We start from the raw sequence: 20,835 nt of genomic DNA, 5'->3' as shown, positions 1-20,835 counted from the left end.
TTTGGATTTGTGATTGAAGTAGCCTCAAATTTCAATTCTACTGTGTATTAATTGTAGGATTGGAGAGGAATGGGAGGCATTGCTTTACACATGCATTTCGAAGTTTCTTGTCTGGGAATTCGATGATAATCGTCGTTATCTCCATTGTGAATGACATTTTAATTGCAAAATCTTTGCCTTACCAAAATCACCAGTGCTTGCTCATCTGTGGGGATATTCATTAGCACATTGTCTCACACATTTTTATTTTCTTGGCAAGCTGTGGCAGGAAGACTGTTCCTTTTCATTCCTCCCCCCTCTCCCAGCTCCTGGTGTCTTCTTCAGACCGCTGTATCCAAGAGTCTGCCAGCACTACCAAACACAGTCAGCTGTCTGATTTTCCATTATTAGGGCTGTGAAATGGGAATGCTATATATGTCCCTGAGCAAATCGTGCTTTTAATTAACGTGAGGGGTTTTTCATCCTTGTATTCCTGCAGTAGGACTTGATATGAGAGCTTCTAAATCCTACTACCAATGTGTGGAGTGGTTAATCAAGTGCCTTATATTTAAGTATGTGACTGGTATCTTCAAAGCCATTGGAATACTTTAGTGTCTTGTGTGGGAAACCCAGGATTGTTCAGAGTGACTTCTCCAAAGATTTTTAAGCGCCTAATCCATGTTTAGGTAACCAGTCTTTCTTTACAGTCTTTATTGTTAACCTAGATTTTTTTAGCATTATTGCATCTCTTGGGTATTTTCAGATACTGATAGGAAAGCAAATGTGTATATATATATTTTCTTTTAAATGGAGATACAAGGAATCCTGCAATCTGAATGAGTACAGATAATGAGAACACAGAAGATGGCTACTTCTCTGCAATCTGCCAGGTTGTGACATTCCCACTTTTTCTTTTGTTCCTGTTTCTAAATAATTCCCATAGTTTGCAGCATCTGCAGCCATGTGATCCCATAAACTTCCAAGAAAACATGCAAATTCAGGAGATGGGCACAGGAGTGTAAAATCCTTATGGATAGCAGGCCAAAAGCTTTAGGGTAAAGCATAATGTCAGAGGGATTAATTAGGGTCTGTTTTCTCATTAAACAGCTGGGGATGGCTGAGAATGAGATCAGCACCTGAGAAGGCTGAATTAATTTTAAGCAGCACTTGGAATAGATGCTGAAGGAAAGGATGAATGGAGAGAGAAACCCTCACGTGGAATCCTTTGGGGGAATAGACTGTGCAGTGTGAATCACTGCAGTGCTTCACAGACTGCAGGGATTTTTAGGTAAACCAGGAGGTAGATGGATCTTGAGAAATGTTTTTTCAGGAGTTGATAAATAAATAGCCAGAGCAAGATCAGAACCAATAAGGAAGAATTTCTGGGACTTTTTTCCACATGTTCTTAGGAGATGGCAAAAAAAGGGCAAAGTAGTGCCTTAGCGAGAGGCTTAGATTAGATGCTAGGAAAGTTTTTTTTCACTGAAAGGGTTTTAAAACATGGGAACAGATAGCCATGGGGAGTCACCAGCCCTGAAAGTGTCAAAAAATGTGTGGATATGGCACTTGAGGACATGGTTTAATGGTGAAAATGGTGGTGGTTGATGGCTGGATTTGATTATGTGAGAGGTTTTTCCAAACCTTAAGGATTCTGTGATTCTGTCAGGGGGTGGGGGAAATCAAGGGCAGAATAAATAAATTGCTCTTAGTTTAGTCCACTGAAAGAGAGTGGAAATGGCTAAACATGGAAGAAATGTCTCCATGCTCTGAAGGCCCTTCCCAGGAGGTCACAAAGAAGATAAATGGCACCATCACTGAGGGAGAGGTATTGTCAGGGATTAAAACCTATTTTCAAAGCAAATGTGTGCAAGATATGAGAGCCAGATTTCCAGGTCTGTCTCAGAAAGTTGTGAGTTGCTGATCCTGATTGATTTATGTTCCATCAGAGTCCTTGTAAACAGCTTAGTTGTGACCATTCTAGAATGTGCTTTTACTCTTAGAGGCAGGCAAGTGGGAGAAGCAAGTGCTGAGCAGCTCTACCCACAGGCTCATTACTGCTCACTGAGAGGTCTCTGGAGGAAATGCTCTCATTTTATTGTCTGGATGTCTGTTTCACTTGCATGCAGGCTGGCAGAATGAGCAATTAGGTAGCTGTGTAAAAGCAGAATGGGTGGAATATTTATGGGAGCCAACATTTCAAAATGGCACAACACGGAGAAAAAGACAAGTTTTGGAGGTCTTTCACCCAAAATCTTTGCTTTTCTCTTCCGAGTTAGTTGAATTTCTGAAGGTGGTCTCCGAGCAGCCAAGGCAGTGAGATGTGATTGCAGGCTGTTGCTCTCATGGTTTCCCTGGGGCTCAGGAGGGATGTTGGAGGCTGTTGGGATTATTTGTAAACAAGGAAGACTCTTATTTCAATTTCTGGTTCTGTTTTCTGACTAAGAAAAATCACAAAGACTTTTCATTAATTCCATCACAGGACATTTCAAGGGATGGTGTGTTGATTTGAGCTTTACCCTCCTGTCAGTTTTGTCACCCCTGTGGGACTGAAAGTTTTCAGTGGATTTGCTTGCATTAATTAAAGCCTGAATATCTGAGGAAAAATCATAAAATAAGCTCAGGTTTCCATGAGTTTAAATTTGAAAAATTAGAGTACAAAGCTAGATCAGAGTGTGTAGACAGCTTGTAATATTGAAGTGTGTTATTAACTGCTAATAAAAGATGGAGCTGTAAAGTGGGACTAGAAAATATCTCCAGTAGAGTAATTTTAACACTCTTCCCTGGATGAGTGTGGAGATAGAGTTGTAAGATTTGGCACTGCTGATTTTGGCAGCTGTCTCTGCATTTGGATCACTTGAGCACTTCTCACTGAGGAAGGATGGGTGCTAAAACCAGACCATAAAGCTTCTGACTCTTTAAGTCAAATTGCACACTAAAATTAAGGGTCTATATCACATCAGTTTTGAAGCAATACACAAGAGACTTCTCAAGTGTCTTAAAATAAGAAATTTTTGCTACTTTAGGAGACTTTACTACAGGAAATCTTACTATTGTTTTTAACTCTGTTTGTGCCAGCCCCTATAACTGGCTTGCCTAAGGGGGTATGAATACCTTGTATTTAGAAGGAAAAATAAATTCATTTTTCAGACTAGAATGTTCCACTGTGACTGTCCTACCTTTTTTTGCCTTTTCTACAAGGATGGCAAACAATGTGCAAAATGCCAGCCTGGTCTAGTGGAAGGATCCCTGCCCATTGCAGTAGGGCTGGAAACAGATAACCCTCAAGGTCCCTTCCAACACAAACCATTCCATGATTCTCTAAAAGCATGTGTTATTACACTTTTAATTAATTTATTCTCTTCTGTTGTGGGAGGGTGTTGATTCTTGTGTGGTAATTATTACTTCTGCTACTATTGACAGGCCTTCCTTACAAACAAGAGAGTGTTTCTGCCTGGGCTTATGCCCAGAGCAGCATTTCTAATTAGCAGCAGTGCTGAATTTGTACTCGGAATACTCTGAGCTGAGTTTTTCAGTGCCCTGCCCGTTCCATACAGCAGCTTGGCACTGAGCAACACTGATATGAGGCACAGTGTAGAACAGAGAGCTGAGCCTGTCACTGTTTCCATGGCAAAAGTTCATCCTGTGGTTTAAAAGATCGTGGCTCATTAAAACTTCAGTCAGGATTTCCGTCCTCATTCTGATCTCTCATCAGCTTCAGTCCCTGCTCTCCTGTGCTATCCAGTAATGAAGTACTGTAAATCAGTAATGCAGGCTTACACCAGATGGTTGTATTTACTATCCAGCCAAGAGGGACTCATCTAATGCCACCTTTTCTAACCCCATTCCAGGCAGAGACTGGCTAAACACTGTAGGCAGACTTTTAAATCCCCACATCTAAGCCCATAACTTGTAAAATTCATCTTACTCTCTGGAGACTTGATTGCTGAGATGACTTACCCAAGTCTTGGCAGTGCTGCAGATACACAATGAAAGCAGCTGCCACCTTGGCAGGTTTGGGTTGAAATCTTTGTGTAAAGCTAAGTTTGAGAGGGATTCACAAAATCATGGAATGGCATAATTGTGAGGGACCCCTGGAGATGAGCCTCTGCTCAAGCAAGGCCACCCAGTCCTGGCAGCCCCTGGATTGCTGCAGCAGTTCTTAGAAAAAACTTGAAATGTGGTCTGTAGACACACAGCACTTCTCTATTCACTCCCAATGACAACAGGAAAGACTTTCCAAAAGGATAAAAGACAAAATGGAGTAATCGGATAAAATGATGAAACGTGACTCAGTTATCTTTTTATAAAGGTCAGCTCAGTAACTGAGAGATGTACTTACACTCTATGAGGTAAAAGGCTGTGATTCTTAGATCCATTAGGCTAATTAAACCTGCTCTTGATATGGTAGAGAGTTGCTTTTCAGATATTTCTGACCAATCTGTCCTACCTTCCATTATGGTTATGCCAGACCAGTGTTTGGGCAAGAAGGCAACCCAAGAAGCAGCCAGATTTGTATCCTGGCAGTGGGCTTGCTGAGCAGTAGCAATGGGAAGCAAACAGTAAGAGTTAAGCTTCATTTTTTAAGAAAGCAACTGACTTACAAAAGAAAATTTTAAAAAGCCCTGCAGCCAAACACACCATTCTTTTATAGCAGTTGCAGTGATCAATTTTGTGAGACCTGGGCTTTGTAACACAAGACACAAACTCACTCGGATATCAGAGGCTGCCAGTTAAATACAGTGCAGACAGACCTGGCATCAGTGCTCCTTTATTTGTGCAAGTTAGGGAGGATGAATAGCCAGGGAAAAGCCTTGTCAATCTGAGTCCAAGGTGGAGTTTCTGTGCTGATCAGAATGTGAACAGGCTGCAGGTACAGATCTGAGTGCCCTCATGGGTGTGAAGCACAGCAGAGCTCATTGGGCTCTGAGGGCTCATTCCAGCAGAGGGGCAGCTGATCCTCTGCTCAGGCTCTTCCCAGCAGCCCTGCAAGGGCCAGGTGAGCTCAGTGTGCTCTGGGGTGCCCAGCTGCAGCTTGAGCAGATGGCTGTCCAGGGGTCCCAGCCGTGTTCTGTTCCCAGGTCATCCCCGTGGGATGCAGGCATGGACCAGCGGGTGCTGGGAGGTGGAACGGCTCTGAATCCAGGTGTTGCTGTTGGCACAGAGGGGCTGGTGCTGGGAGGTGGAACGGCTCTGAATCCAGGTGTTGCTGTTGGCACAGAGGGGCTGGTGCTGGGAGGTGGAACGGCTCTGAATCCAGGTGTTGCTGTTGGCACAGAGGGGCTGGTGCTGGGAGGTGGAACGGCTCTGAATCCAGGTGTTGCTGTTGGCACAGAGGGGCTGGTGCTGGGAGGTGGAACGGCTCTGAATCCAGGTGTTGCTGTTGGCACAGAGGGGCTGGTGCTGGGAGGTGGAACGGCTCTGAATCCAGGTGTTGCTGTTGGCACAGAGGGGCTGGGTACTGCTGAGCAAACCAGAGGCACCTCAGAAATGCAGCTCCTTCCCAGCTGTCCACTCCTGTCCTGTCCCAGCCAGCCCCCCCAGGGAATGATGGCTGAATCTCCCCTTCTGTGTCAGGCAGGAAGGAACCTGCAGAAAAGCTGTGGAGCTTGGGGATGAAGGCATGTGTGACAGCAAGGGGCAAGCTTTGAGTTGGCCTTTGGGAAGGGCTTCTGGTGCTGGTTCTGTAGTGGAGAGCAGGCAGCAAAAGGTTTGTTTGTGGGGTGTGATTTCAAAGATCTGATCTCCCACTTTAGAAGGTGCATTCTTTTTAAGTTGTAAGTCAAGCTGCTGTTTGCAGGCTGGTGCAGAGATGCATTTAGGAAGGTGGATGAAATACTCCTGTCCCTCCTTTTCAGACAGGATAACAGAAACACGAGGGAGCTGTCACAGTCCAGCAGTGAGCCAGAGAAGCCCAGAGCAGTGTATCCCTGGATTTTTGCCCAGTCTTTGATCAGAGGTGTTGGCTTAGTTACCTCACGTGAAGGAGACTTCATGTTCTTGGCCACTCACACAGTTTCTTTCACGAGTATTAAATCTGCATAAAGAGATTAATGAGACCTGCCAGAAAATCTGTTTCTGTCCACAGAGTTGCTAATTGCTGTTCACACACTGTCAGGGTATTGCAGTGTCTGGCTCTCATCTCTGATGCTTCTTCCTCGGGTGCAGGAGTGCACATCAAGTGACAAACTTACTGTCCAAGACGTTTTCCCCTGGCATGGGGTGGCAGGACCCTGAGCACGCTGCCTTCCTAGGAGCCAGTGATGCCATCAGGGATCTGTGTCTTTCTGTTAGTTTGCTGCAATCACTGAGGAGCCACAGCACAGAAGCACCTCCACCATCCTCCTTTTATGTTTGTCAGTGTTCCTGGATGTTGCTGGGTCAGCTAAGTTCCACAGTGCTGTTTGCCCTTCCTCTCATTCTGCCCTTTGCAACCTTGCATGAAAATAGGTTTCTGTGATGTGAGGCCTTAAATAACCACCATTAGCAACAGCCCTGGGATACCAAGGAAAAAAACAAGTAAATTAGTAGTGATGGTGATTAATTATTTAAAATTATTTACTTGGAATAAAGCGGGTGTGAGATATCAATGGGTTTTTTTTCCCTGTGTATGCTTAGCTGTTGCAAAGGAAGATTTTGTCCTGTGGAGTGAACTGCCTTTTAAGGGACTGATTCCTTTTTCACACAAAGGGAATTCATGTTTGACAGGTTCCAAATTGTGTTTTGCTGTCTTCAGGTGGCTCTACTGAGGCTCTGCTGGCAATGTTTAGATAACAGAGGCACGAGAGCTGAAGCCCTGAACCAGAATTTGCCATATAAATTTTATTTATCTGCAGTATTCATAAAGGCCTCTCATTCCCTGAAGGACAGTCAGTGTTCATAGTGGCAGCAGCATTCCAGTGGTCAAGAGCAGAAACTGGGAAGCAAGATTTATGTTGTGTGCTCATGTTCAGATGGCAGTGAAGATGTTTTGCTTTAAATCACTTGTTTAAGAAATTGGCTGTAATGCTACTGGCAAAGAAGGGATTGGTTCTTAGAGTGGGCTTGGAGTTCTCGATGGCCTTGGTTAGAACTCAAATTACATCTTCTCCTTAGAACTAGAGTGAGACTGGTTTTGCCCTTCTAAACAGGGTGAGTTCCTAAGCTGAGCTGGAATATTAGGTAATCCTTCTCCCATTTTCTGGTTTATGCTTTATTCAGCCATTTATTCTGGCTTTCAGTGTAAAGTAACATTGTCTGACTGGGGGTGTGCATGGGGGCTGAATCCCCCCTTTGGCATCCTTCTGTCCAGTCTCACTTTCAGTGCAGGAGTGGGGGATAGCTGGTCCCTCAGAAATGTGTGAGCAGCCAGGTGACTGCTTCCAGCCCAAGAGAGTGGAAATTGCTGCTGCTGGAACCAGTGGGGTGCCCTGGCAGGCACAGACCAGGTGCAGGAAGAGCTTGGGGGCAGGGGATGGGGCTCGTGGCAGGGAAGAAAGATTTACACCCCAGATCTGCTTCTGCTCTTTCTTGCATTGTGTTTTCCCCTTTCCTCACTGAAGACGCAGCACCAGATCTGTGTGGAGGGCAGCCAAACCCTGTGAGTGCTGCAGGACAGCTGGCCAGGATAGCGTGTGGGGCTGGGGGTGATGTGTGCCCTTTGGAGGCACCTGCTCCCCCTGTGCTCAGACAGAGCATGGACAGCCTCCTGCAGCCCTTGGCAGGGACGGCTGGCAGTGGTTCGGGGTGGGCTGCCGGGCCTGTGGGGGCTGCCGGGCCTGGGCCCGTGGGGGCTGCCGGGCCTGGGCCTTTGGGGCCTGCCAGGCCTGGGCCTTTGGGAGCTGCCAGGCCTGGGCCTTTGGGGCCTGCCAGGCCTGGGCCTGTGGGGGCTGCCGGGCCTGGGCCTTTGGGAGCTGCCAGGCCTGGGCCTGTGGGGGCTGCCGGGCCTGGGCCTGTGGGGGCTGCCGGGCCTGGGCCTTTGGGAGCTGCCAGGCCTGGGCCTGTGGGGGCTGCCGGGCCTGGGCCTGTGGGGGCTGCCGGGCCTGGGCCTGTGGGGGCTGCCAGGCCTGGGCCTGTGGGGGCTGCCGGGCCTGGGCCTGTGGGGGCTGCCGGGCCTGGGCCTGTGGGGGCTGCCGGGCCTGGGCCTTTGGGAGCTGCCGGGCCTGGGCCTTTGGGAGCTGCCGGGCCTGGGCCTTTGGGGGCTGCCAGGCCTGGGCCTTTGGGGGCACCGGGCCTGGGCCTGTGGGGTGCCTTTGTCTGCAGTGCGGTGTGCCAGGGGCTGTGAGCCATGCAGTGACACAGGGGGCTGCATGCACAGGCTGTGATCAGTAAATGCAGCTCTGGGGCTCTGGCAGCAGCAGCCTCAGGAAGAAGGACAGGATGGAGGGACAGCTTTTAGAAGGGTGGCTCACTGACAGAGCCAGGTGCGCTGGTTTTCTGTGCATGTCCTTCCACTCGGTGAGAAAAGCTGGTTCCAACCTAGATTTTTCCCTCCCTTTGTACACTTGCTCACAAGAAATTACAAGATTTCTTTTTAAAATATTTGCTGTAAATTTGCCATGAATTTTAGGGTAAATTAAGGAGATGGGGGAAAGAGTGGCTGAATAAAGGTATAATTAAATAAGTGGCTGAATAAAGGTATAAGTGGCTGAATTTAAGTAAAGTGTTTATAAAGGCAGGAGTTCACAAGCTATCTCCCATTTTGCAGCAGCTGTGGAGTTTGAATGAGAACAGCTTCAATATGGAGTGTTCAGTGCTCAGAACAAACTGCTTTCAAATTGCACAACATGGGTCATTTCAACAATTAAATAATTCCAATGACTTTTTGATGTGCACATGGATCACTCAGTGGGCTTGGATCACTTAGTAGCCCTCCTAATAACTCTGATCTTGTTTATTTGCTCTGCCATATTCACTTAGCTCTGAGCTGAGGCAGAAATTATCCAGGAGTCTCTTCCTGATAAATGATATGATATGATATTAAGCAGCATGCTTTGTGCCATGTAAGCCTTGCCTCAGATCTGTCTGGATTAGCCATGCAGGCACAGCTGGAGCTGCAGATAATGGGTAACATGCTCAGCTGCTGCACTATGGCCATATCACTGTAGGGAGGCCAAGGGAGCTGCACTGATTCTCACCACGTGAACAGGACACTTCTGCAGTTGCTCTGTCTCTCAGCTGCCCCAGCTCAGTTTGTGCTTCCCCAGCAGAATTCAGTGAAATCCCTTGTGCCATGGGGGGCAGAGTGCCCCACAAACGGCAGGCTCTGTTTGGAATGATGAGTGTGGTGTTGGGAGCTGCCTTGGCTCCTCCTCAGAGCTGGGGCAAGTGCAGCACCAGATCCACCTCACTTGGGAGCTGCCTGTACCTTTTACTGCACCCTTCATTTGTGATAGCACTGAACTAAGGCTGGTTAGTTAAATTAGCAGTTCGTAAGCCCACTTCATACCAGAGCCCTTAATTAGAGACAGATTCCCCATTTCCTTTACCATTTAAATTATCTGCACTTGTGTCTGCTTTCCAGCTGTCCATGGTCAAATACAAATTATTACAGAAGTCTATTACATAAACAAGCCTGTACTTCTTAAAAATGCAGGTCAATAATTTCTGAGTATTTTCCAGAAAAATAGGTGTCCTTGGTAAAATTTTTATTACAAAAATCCTACACTCCAGCATTATTTGTGTTTTTGGCCAAATGTATTAAAAGGAGTAATTAAAAGTTAAACTGCCTTGGCCCTCTTCCAAAACTCCAATCCTCTCCAGTCTCTCAAAGGCAGGAGAAGCTGCTTTACCCAGTGAAAAGTGTTTGCAGCTGCTGTATCGCACTTCAGAGAGCATCTCTGCTAAGTAGACATGCAGCTCAAGATTTGGAATGGAAGGGCCCATGGAAAATGTTGCCCGATTCCCATCAGTTAAGGTCAGCAAGCAGGAAATCTCTGAATCAAACTCTTAGCAGCCTTTTATTCTCATTGCAGTGTTCTATCTCCCAAATCAGTTACTCTGGATTTGCAATTATGTAATTAAAAGCAGAAATTGGGTTTGTTCTGTAGGAAAACTGAACTTATTAGGAACCAGACGCTACTGGTTATTACCTGAAATTGTAATTTCTTGTTTATATGCAATGATGAACTACAGAATGACTAAGACAAGCCCTTCTGGCAATGATTAACATTTGTACAAACACTGGTGTTTCCAAAAGCCTCTCACTTGCTGTATGTTTTCCAATGCCTATGCCTTTAAATTCATGTGATTTCTTTAGAGAGTGTGATGGGATATTTTTATGGTGGATAGCAGGGAAGGCTGCCTCATATTTTGTAGCCTGACATGATGAGACTCCCCATGAAGCAGCAATGTGCTTTTGGCCACCAGAACACCAACATTCCTTCCTTGAGGAATCAGTAACGTGTGTGGCAGCACAGTGCATTACAAAAAAAGAACTCTGTCATCCCATTCCTGGTTTCCTGCTGCTTCATTCCCCTTGCCAGGGGACACTCGGAGCAGTGTGAGTATGGGAAAAGCTCCTTTGCCTGTCCTTGGATGTAAATGTCCAGCATGGGTGCAGTCACTGCTAGTGAGAGCAGTTTAACCTGGTCAAAATGTGAGAGAAAATACAAATCTTAGCTGAGCACTGAGAACTGAAAGCAGCACCTGGCAATTGTTGCTCAGACAGAGCAAACATGTGAAGCCCAAGAGCTGGTGGTGAGCTGGACAGACAGACAGCTGATGTGTGCCAGCAGTGTCCACCTCCTCTTTCACCCTGTTCTAGCAGAAGTGAAACAAGAATTTATAGCCTTCCTGTAGGACATTGGGAGAGCCTAATCTCCAACAGCTGGTCACTCAGTTCTGCTCGGAAATAAGGAAATACTTCTTCCTCTTTATTTACTGTTCTAATGATTTAAAATTGAGCTAATTGAGTAAAGCTTTACATCTTTAATTTTGAAGTTTAAAAAAATTCTGATTAAAAGATAACTAATTTAGGGGTGATTAATCATTTTCTGAGGAAAAGTATTCTTATACTAGTTGATGAAATGTCTCAGAATGATTATTCTTCTGGCAACCTTTGGATTTCTGGCCCCTTTCCATAGACACACTAGTGCCTTAGGCATTATGTGTGTATTTATTTACCCAGTGCTGTACAGGGATTGAAGTGCCTCATTGCCAGCTGCTTGCTACTGGTTTGAGATGGAATTTGTGGAGTTTGGTGCATGTTCCATAGCTCAGTTCATCTCCAAGCGTGGCTTTAGCAAAGTTGCAGAGCTTTGGGTTGAACCAGCCTTCTCAAGTTTGATTTCCTGGTTTTCCTTGGAGCCTGTAACCCCTAGCATGAGGTGAGGACAAACACTTGGGAGAGCAGGTCATTCCATTTTGAATCATCTCACAATGACTGTGAGTCAGAGCCTCCAGCAATTCTGAACGTCCCTGCAGCTGTTCCTGTTTGGCTTTGTGAGCTGCAGCCTCTTTGCAAGGGACACCCTTTGGTCTTGTCCTTGTCACACATCAGCCCTGGCAGGGCTGTTCTCCTGGAGCTCTGATGTCTGCAGCATCAGCACCCCTGGGTTTCACGAGGAACCACCTCTGAGTGCATTTAGAGGTGAGAATCAGGGGTGACTTGGGGAAAGAACCCCAGAGGTGCAGGGAACTGGGAGTTGTTCAGGGAGGGACGGAAGGACAGACGGGCTGGGCCCTGCTGTGGCATCTGGAGGGAACATCACAGCCCACAGTTCTGAGTGCTGCAGAGAGGAGAAGACTCTCACTCAAGTGCCATCAGCCTGTTTGCCCCAGCACTGCAAAAGCTCAGATGAGCTCTGTGAGAGTTCCCTGGCATGGAATGAGAGGCAGAGCTTACAGTAAAGCTTTTTTTAAATCTGCAAAAGGGGGAAGCTGATCCCTGAATTACACAACAGCCATGCCAGCTAAAAATGGATCGGAAAAGCTGGTTTCAATATCAAGAGCTTTCTCTCCAAAACTGTGCTCTCATTCACAAAAAAAGAAAATGCAGGATTTTTTATTGCCCTGGTAACTGGGACAAACACCTGGTACAGTGTGCTCCAGGACTGAAACAGGGCTCAAGATCCTTGTTTATCTCCCTGTCTGTTACCAGCAGCCCTAGGCCAGAGTAAGAAGTCTGGTACATGTAGCAGGGTCACACAGAAAGGGATGGTGTGTCTGCCTTGCTTCTGGTGCAAAGCTACATCCAGGAAAGAAATATTTCATGTGACATTTCAATGATGATAGAACTGCTTGGCCTTTACCTGCTGTTCTGCACTCACTGCTCCTTGGTCTCTGTGAGGATTAAATGAAAGAAGGTCAATAAATGAGTGCTCAAGAGATCTGAGAGTGGAAGCTGTGGTCTGAAATCCCAGAGATGCTCAAGGCTTATTTCCTCACCGAGTCTGGACTCAGTTCCAACAGCAGGTTTCAGTTCCTGCCAGGCATGGCTTCCTGGGAAGCAAAGGTAGGAATACCTCGGCTCCACAGGGAATGAGGCAGATCCTTGTTGTTCATTGAGCTCTTTTTTCCAGCCAGGCAGCAAAATCACTTGATGCAAACACTGTGCGTGTTGCTGTGCATCAGTTTTGTGGTGAGAGCCACCTGTGCATTACTCTACTGTGGAGGATGTCAAAAATAAAAAAAAGGAAGTCTTGGAAGACGGTCTCGTGGTGACATCTGAGAGTTGCTGTGACTGCAGGGAAGTGAGGAGGAAGGGCAGCAGGAGATGGGGGAGGGAGAAATGCTGTGTGCTGTGCAGGGCAGGTGCTTGTGTTGTGGTTTGGCACTGCCCAAGGCCAGGCACCCACGGTGTCACTTCTGCCACAGCTGGGCAGAGCAGAGGAAGATTTAATGGAGGGTGCATGAGCTAAGGACTGGGAGCACTCCTGCCCCTCCTTCTGCGCTGACCTTTGTGTCTCTAGGTTGTTTCCTTCACATGTTCTCATCTCCTGCTCTTCTTTGGTGAGAAAAAAAGTTGTGCCCCACTTTTTGATTTTGTTCTTCACTCTGTTACCACAGAGGCGTTACCATCATCCCTGACTGGGCCAGCCTTGGCCAGCAGCAGGTCTGTCAGCAATTGGCTCTGCTGGATGTGGTGGGAGCTTCCAGCAGCTTCCCACAGCAGCCACCTCCGTGACCCCCCTGCTACCAAAAACTGAGCTCTGCAAAACCAACACAACCTGCTACTGAAATAGTTTATCAGGAAACATGAGGAGATTTTACTTGATGCGGTAAGTCAATTGACAAGGGTGCTTTGGAGAGGTTTGTGGGGAAGGAAGCACGTTACTGAGCTGCCTCTGTTTAATTACTGCTTTGCTAGTGTTCCCATAAGCAAAATAAATGCTCTGGCTGTCATGGTTGCAACTTCCATTTAGCACTGAATGAAATGTGAGAAATTAAATCAGAGTATGCATTTATGTATTTATAAATCTGAGTCTTGCAGAATTAAACATCTGAGGTAATGGCTAGGCTTGCCTTCTCTTCCCTAGAGCTTTCCTCTGCAATGGATGTGCCAGAATTGTAAACCTCCACAAGCCCCATCATCTGTTTGAGCATGGATGCTGGTGTGAGTTTCAGCACTCTGCAGATTAATCTAAAAGATTTGAAAGGGGAAATGGGAACAGCCCATCTGTAATCATTAAACCACATTATCACAGCAGGTACACAAGCACAGCACATCCACAAGCTGTCCTGCTACACACCTGACCTGTTGGAGAAGCTCTGGTATGAAAAGTACTTTGCAAAGTCTCCTAAAAATGTGGTTTTTCACATGTCTCTGCAGTTGCAGCATTTTAGAGGGTTTAGAGAGTAGGCACTCCGTTGGGTTCTGTATTTGCTGGGCCATAAGAGAGACAGAAACACCTGAGCTGCCTCATATTCTGAGGCTGTAGTTACAGTGTGTGGGGTATGTTTCTTTGATAGTATTCTGTGTCTCAGCAGTGTTTATCAGTTTGCTTTGTTTTCCTTCCTGAACTGTCACCTTTTCCTTGCACAGCCTGTATTGGGGCCATACCATGCCAACCATTTCAAACACCTTTACTGGGCACGGTAAGAGTGATAAAACTGTAAAACAAGGAATGGCATCATTTGCCATGAACAATATCATACAACTGCAGGCACCAGAGGACCTTTCGCTCAGTGAAGCTCTCAGCTGAGTGGCCCTGAGGTCCTGGAAATAGAAGGCAGGTGGATGATGGAGGTGGCTGTGCCACGTTGGGTCAGCAGGTGGCTGGCAGGGACAGTGGTGACCTCTGGGGTCTAGATTAATCTTCATTAAGAAAAGAGAGAAAGGATTTTGGCAACAAATGTTAGAAAATCATGAAAACCTTGCTCCTTTGGGAAGGAATCATGGCCTGGAGAAGGGAATGGAGACTTTTGAAAGGTGTTTATGTTTCTATATAAACCTGTGTCATTTTAGGTCACCTTTGTCTTTCTCACCCTCTCATAAATTAAACTCAGTCTGTGACTCCCTTGTGGTTTGCACAGTGCTACCTTTAAACATTTCTTTCCACATAATTTTTTTAAATGTTTTGTTGGGAGTTTTCTCCCTCTGTTTTCAGGCTCCACCTCTCAAAGCATCCTTCTGTGGCTGTGACCTCAGCCTGTTCCTGGGTGATCTACACAGCCTTTGCATCATTTTTGTCCCTGCCTTTTGCTTGTCTTGTCTTGCCATGCCAGCTTTGCAAGGAGGGCATGATGGACATGTGAATAGTTAGCATCTGCTGGCTGATGTCAGTGCATGCAGCCCCCTCATTGCAGGACTTCCTCAGAGTACTCCAAGGTAAAGAGGATTTTGCACAGTGCAATTGTCTTGCAGAGCGAGGGAAGTTAAACAGCTCAAGAAATGTATTAACTATGAAAAGGCCAAAGGCTGGGGCCATCTGCTAGGCAAGACATTGCCTTGGAGAGTCAGAAATGGTCAGGCACTGTTATCTTTAGCCACCTGCACTTGTGCTGCACAAGCAGACTTGGAGGCTGTGCTGATGGGGCTTTGTTTTTATCCACAACTGCAGCTGCAGTGTTTCCCTGAACTGTGGGGAAATTGTTTTCATCATTCCATTTTCTTCATGCATGACAGACAAATCCACACGTGTCCTTTCATTATTTATTCACGGGCCAGAGCATTTAAAGGCCAAGGAAGTTTTTTGAGTGGTCATCCTTCAGGGATTATGGCTCATTTCTTGCACAGGGTTTAGCTGAGGCTGCTGCACTGTTGTTGACTCCAAAAGGCTTGAAAAAAGTCCCTCTTCCTTTCCTTTCCTCCTTCCCCTGCCTGTTTCTAAATGCTGCTGCTGGGGTAATTGTGCCCTAATTGAGGGAAGTCCTGGAGTGACTCCACTGGAGTCAGACATGACATCAGCAGCCTGCCCAGGCAGCAGCTCCATCCTTGGTTCCTGTGCCTCACACCCTGCCCCAGCCCTGAATATGGGCTGTGTGGGCACATCCAGTGAGCACCATCCTGCCCAGGCAGCAGCTCCATCCTTGGTTCCTGTGCCTCACACCCTGCCCCAGCCCAGAATATGGGCTGTGTGGGCACATCCAGTGAGCACCATCCTGCAGCAGCTCCATCCTTGGTTCCTGTGCCACACACCCTGCCCCAGCCCAGAATATGGGCTGTGTGGGCACATCTAGTGAGCACCATCCTGCCCAGGCAGCAGCTCCATCCTTGGTTCCTGTGCCACACACCCTGCCCCAGCCCTGAATATGGGCTGTGTGGGCACATCCAGTGAGCACCATCCTGCCCAGGCAGCAGCTCCATCCTTGGTTCCCGTGCCACACACCCTGCCCCAGCCCTGAATATGGGCTGTGTGAGCACATCCAGTGAGCACCATCCTGCAGCAGCTCCATCCTTGGTTCCTGTGCCTCACACCCTGCCCCAGCCCTGAATATGGGCTGTGTGAGCACATCCAGTGAGCACCATCCTGCAGCAGAGGTGCAGACCCAGCACCTGGGGCACAGCACAGGCATTGGGCTATGGTCAGAGTTTGCACTTGCAGAAACAGAGCAGACTTCTTTGTTATCAATGATTTTGTTGTCCAAGCAGCATGTTCAGTGTAAGATCCTGGCATTAGAGAAGGGATGATTCCTTGCTTGTAAGCAGATTACTTGTCATAACATGTTCAGGGTGCACTGCTGGTGCCTAACAGACCCATCTGTCATCCCTGAATTTACAAGGATAAATGCAGTGCCTCAGGCTAAGGTGATACATATCATCTCAAAAGTGCATCTGGGATCTCTATCAGGGTGATAGTGAATTCATCTTTGTTAGGTTTAGATAGCTTCATCCCAGAGAGCTTCTTGCTATGATAATGATGCAGCTGGGTTGTAAGTGCTCTTTCATCAAATAACAGCTTCCCTTGCAGAAAATCCATATCCTATTTGATTTGTGCTGTGTGTTGCTGTATGCTGAAGCCAACAGGAGTTTCTTTTGTTGCTCTGTGTGGGATCAGAGTGTTTTGTTTGAAAGAAGTCTCTTCTCTTTGATGGCATCTGCTTCTAGACTGCTTTGGCATGTTCCACGTTTCACCATCCCTGGGTGTTTATTTCTGCTTGCATCCTAATGACTGCTTCTGGCTGTTTGCCCTTGCTCCCATTAGAGCTTTTCTGGATCAGCAGCTGAGCTGATGAGACACAGAGTTTATGCAGTGTTTTTCCCATGTCTCATTGAAAGTACAGCATACCTGGGGGATGTACCTGTCTGCGTGTGCCCTGCCAGAGGCAGCACAGGTGGGCTCCATCTGGGCTCAGCAGTGCAAGGGTTAACAGCACTGTGTGCTCATTGACATTCCCTGTTTGTACACTGAGCATCACAGTGTGTGTGCAGTCTGCCCCAGTGTTAGTACAGCAAAATCCACTTCTAAAGGTGGTTTGAATTTCGGGGTACATCTTTCGGAAGAACCAGTTATTCATTGAAAAAGAAAATTTACAATTTCTGTGTTTTCAAAAGCAAGTTCTTCTCAGGATAGTATTTTTTTCAATTGAAAAAAAATGGTTGATTTTTATTTTTTCTAAATGGTCTGCAGTGGTGATAACTGAAAGTCTAGAAGCAAATATAAAATAGATCCAAGTATAAACACAAAAATAAGTATGTCAGGTCCCAGGTCAGCAAGTGATTTTATGTTTTATTGCAAACATAAGAGCCCTCTCTGGGATGTAGTTTTTGGTGAAAAGTTGAATGACGGAAATTAGTTCTGGCTGGTTTATTTGGGTATCACAGTAAATGGCACAGACCTCTTTCCTGTTAGTTTCAGCCACTCTCTTTTGGAGGAAGTTTGTTTTAATTAGTTTTTCATGGCAGTTTTCTGCAATCAGTTCTGGAATATACTACTACAGGCAAGAATTAGTTAATTAGATTATAAATATTATGCTTTAACACTTAATTTCTATTCCCTGTCTCCTTTTGGCGGGGGGGAGTTACCTCTGGCAATGATGCTTTTTCAGTTTCTCATTTGAAAGAGTAAGTGGTGAAAGGACGGTGGTTTTCAAGACATGAGGAGCAATCTGGTAGGTTAAAGCTGATCCACTGGAATTCTTCATCTTGGTTTAATCCTTAGCCCTCACTAGCTTGTTTGCTGGGAGAGGAAACAGAAAGCTGCCAAAAGCTGTCACTGTGCAGAAAGAGAACCAAGTGGTGCTGCTGAAAGATAAAGCAGGATGAGGCAAACCACGCTGTCAGGAGTGCAATTCAGCAGGGCAGAGAACAACGTGGCTCTCATGGCAGAAAAACTGCCCTAGAAAGAATAAAAAGTAGGACCTGAATCTCTGCATCTTCTCTTAGCAGCAATTTAATAAATTTAACTGTTTCAAGGGACTTGGAGAATAGATGAAGATGGAAAAATGGATTGGAGAGATTTTATTTACTTCTGTAGCCGGTTCCTGGCATGTGGGTCACACAGAGAATTTTCCTAGGAGAAAAAAACCCTTAGCAAAATTCTCTCTTCAGCTTTTGTTATTTTTTTAGCTAACGTGTACTTCAGTAAGGACAGTCACCGATTTTTCATCAAACATGCAAAAGCAGTGAAGATGCTTACAAGTTTCAAGGCACTGAAATAGGAGGGTTTGTGGAAGGAAAATGAGGAAGCAGCTTCTCCCATTATGGGTGTAATAAGCTATTCTTGCATACTGGATTTCTTGTTAAGCTACAGCTTAGCTGTGAATGCTCAGGGATAATGTTAAAGAAATGTAAATAGGGAGCTTTTTATTGCAAATTGGTTTTTAAGTTATATGGGAGCTTTTTTTAAAATATTGCTGTATATTTAGAAATGTTGAACTGGTAACAACTTTTTTGATTGTGGGTTTGAATATTGTGATCCTAGAATTTTATTCTTTATCATCACTGGTTTTCAAACATGGCAATGATGTTTTTTCATGGGGTATTTCTGTGGAGGGAATGGGCTGCTGATTATATCTGAAAACAGAACATGCTCTCAAGTGTCAGAATGTTGCAGAAGAAAGTGGAGGGCTTTTTTCCCAATTCAGAAAGTGGGTAAATCAGAAGGTGGCTACTTGCATCTTGGAGCTTTCCCGAAGGAAATAAAACCTGGGAGGATGACAAGAATATTGTGAGTGCGAACTTGTACTCCTGGGGAAGTTGAAAGCATGCGAAAGCCTATAGCACTACAGTCAGCATAAATGTAAAAATAAAGTAGAAAACTGTGGGCAGTGCACAGATTGTGCTGTAAAAGGTATTATAGGAGACTGCATTCCCTCCTGAGCGTGAGGAGTGCATTGTTGTGACCCTGCAAGGGAGGCACTGATTCCTGCCCTGCCCTTTTCTTGCAGGCAGGATCTGCAATCCAGCTGGAATCCAGCTCTCCTGCTGGCTTCCAGGTCCTTCTGAATGGAAAGGAGACTCTCAGTTTCTCACAATAGCTGTTATATGGGAAGGCTGTACAAAACCATTGTCCTGGAAAGGGAAACTTGCCCAAGTTCTTGCTGTTCTCTCAGGAAGGATAATTAGAACAAGGTTTAGAGTGAAGATGGTGTGGCTGCACTCAGTTGTCTGTACATTCGACTTTGAAAGAAAAATGCTCTCTCCTCTGGGCTGAGCAAGAAGTTTTTCTCCATGTCAAGAGTGAATTATGAGTCTGCTCATAGATTTTGCAGTATAGTCAGAGATAGCTGCTTATCATCTGTGAGCTTTTTATATATAGCAAATATAGCAAATATCATCATAGTTCAGAGGCGAGAGGACACTGGTGATATCCCTGATTTCTTCCACACATTTTATTTTTATTTTTTTCAGCATCTCACAGTGTAGCATTTGATTATTTTATCCCAGATTTTGGGGTAGTTACCAGACATTATGAAGCATTTCAGGACTGCTGGAAACTCATTAAGAGCCTTCTGAAGTCAGCATCTCTTACAGTGCTGACACTGCAGGGTTTCCAAGGAGCTTTCTGCATCTTACCTGTTCTTCCTTGGGTTCCCTTGCAGCACCTCAGCTTGGCCAGAGCATCTGTCCCTGACCCAGCCCTAGCAGAACCCCCAAACCCAGGTGATCCTTTGCTCCCTGGCTGCTGGGGAGATCTCTAGGTGGTGCTACCTGCAAACGAGCTGTTCCCAAACAATTGGAGTTGGATTGTGCTGGAACAGACCCAGCTGCTGGGCTTAGCCAGGGCTTTACTTGGGTTTGTGCAGCTGAGCTGGGTCAGCCCCTGGGCCTGCCTGCCTGGGAGTGCAGAGGGGACACTGCCCAAATCCAGCCGGGAACGGGCCGGTGTGCAGTGCCGATGGTGTGGAGTGCTTCTGCAGCCTGCCTGGGAGTGCAGGGATGGCACTGGGCAGATGCAGCCGGGAACGGGCCGGTGTGCAGTGCCGATGGTGTGGAGTGCTTCTGCAGCCTGCCTGGGAGTGCAGGGATGGCACTGGGCAGATGCAGCCGGGAACGGGCCGGTGTGCAGTGCCGATGGTGTGGAGTGCTTCTGCAGCCTGCCTGGGAGTGCAGGGATGGCACTGGGCAGATGCAGCCGGGAACGGGCCGGTGTGCAGTGCCGATGGTGTGGAGTGCTTCTGCAGCCTGCCTGGGAGTGCAGAGGGGACACTGGGCAGATGCAGCCGGGAACGGGCCGGTGTGCAGTGCCGATGGTGTGGAGTGCTTCTGCAGCCTGCCTGGGAGTGCAGAGGGGACACTGGGCAGATGCAGCCGGGAACGGGCCGGTGTGCAGTGCCGATGGTGTGGAGTGCTTCTGCAGCCTGCCTGGGAGTGCAGGGATGGCACTGGGCAGATGCAGCCGGGAACGGGCTGATGGTGTGCGTTGCTACTGCAGCCTGCCTTTGGGAAAGGAAATCCCTTAGGCACACCAGCACGCTCTCATGCAAATTGTTGTGCTTTTCACTGCCTGCTCCTAGGCCCATTAAGCTGGAAATGGGACTGGAATGGCTTTTGGAAGCAGCACACAGGACAGATTTTGCCAGAGATCCTGCTCTGTTTATTTTCCTCACTTCATGCTCCAGCACAGTCGCTGCCATCCCTCATTTTCCCCGGTACATTAAACCTGGCTCAGGAATGCAAATGATTGTGCTCGGTGAATCATCTCCGTGGCCCTGTGCATCCAGATGATGTCATTGTCTCTGCTGTGTGTTCACAGTGTGCCTCTTGAATAATGCAGTGTGCTGGTGCTCCCTGAAACTGTCAGTATCTGGCATATGGGATCATCAGGGCTGAGCTATATCCTGATTTGATGGAAGGTGGTGTAAATCCACTGACACCAAGGAATTGTGTCAATTTAAAGACTCCAGGCAGGGTCTTCATGACTGCATCTTTACTCCATGTCAAAGTATATTCAAAGTAAAGGATTTGTCATGTTTGACAGCGCTCCTTAGGATGGTCATTTTGAACATAAAAATGCAGATATGGGGGAAAGTAGAAAAAATGATCTGATTTTTAGA

General features: G+C 46.7%; 1 protein-coding gene across 3 annotated transcripts in view; it reads left to right on the top strand.

Annotated features, from left to right (window-relative positions):
* Positions 1 to 20,835, top strand: part of ST8SIA1 (ST8 alpha-N-acetyl-neuraminide alpha-2,8-sialyltransferase 1) — an 89,751-nt gene that overhangs the window by 60,020 nt on the left and 8,896 nt on the right. The window lies entirely within an intron of this gene.

The sequence above is a fragment of the Ammospiza caudacuta genome, chromosome 5 (assembly GCF_027887145.1).
Source record: "Ammospiza caudacuta isolate bAmmCau1 chromosome 5, bAmmCau1.pri, whole genome shotgun sequence".
Classification (NCBI taxonomy): Eukaryota; Metazoa; Chordata; class Aves; order Passeriformes; family Passerellidae; genus Ammospiza; species Ammospiza caudacuta.
Note: the sequence above shows the minus strand (reverse complement) of the source record. Positions and strands in the feature narration are given on the sequence as shown.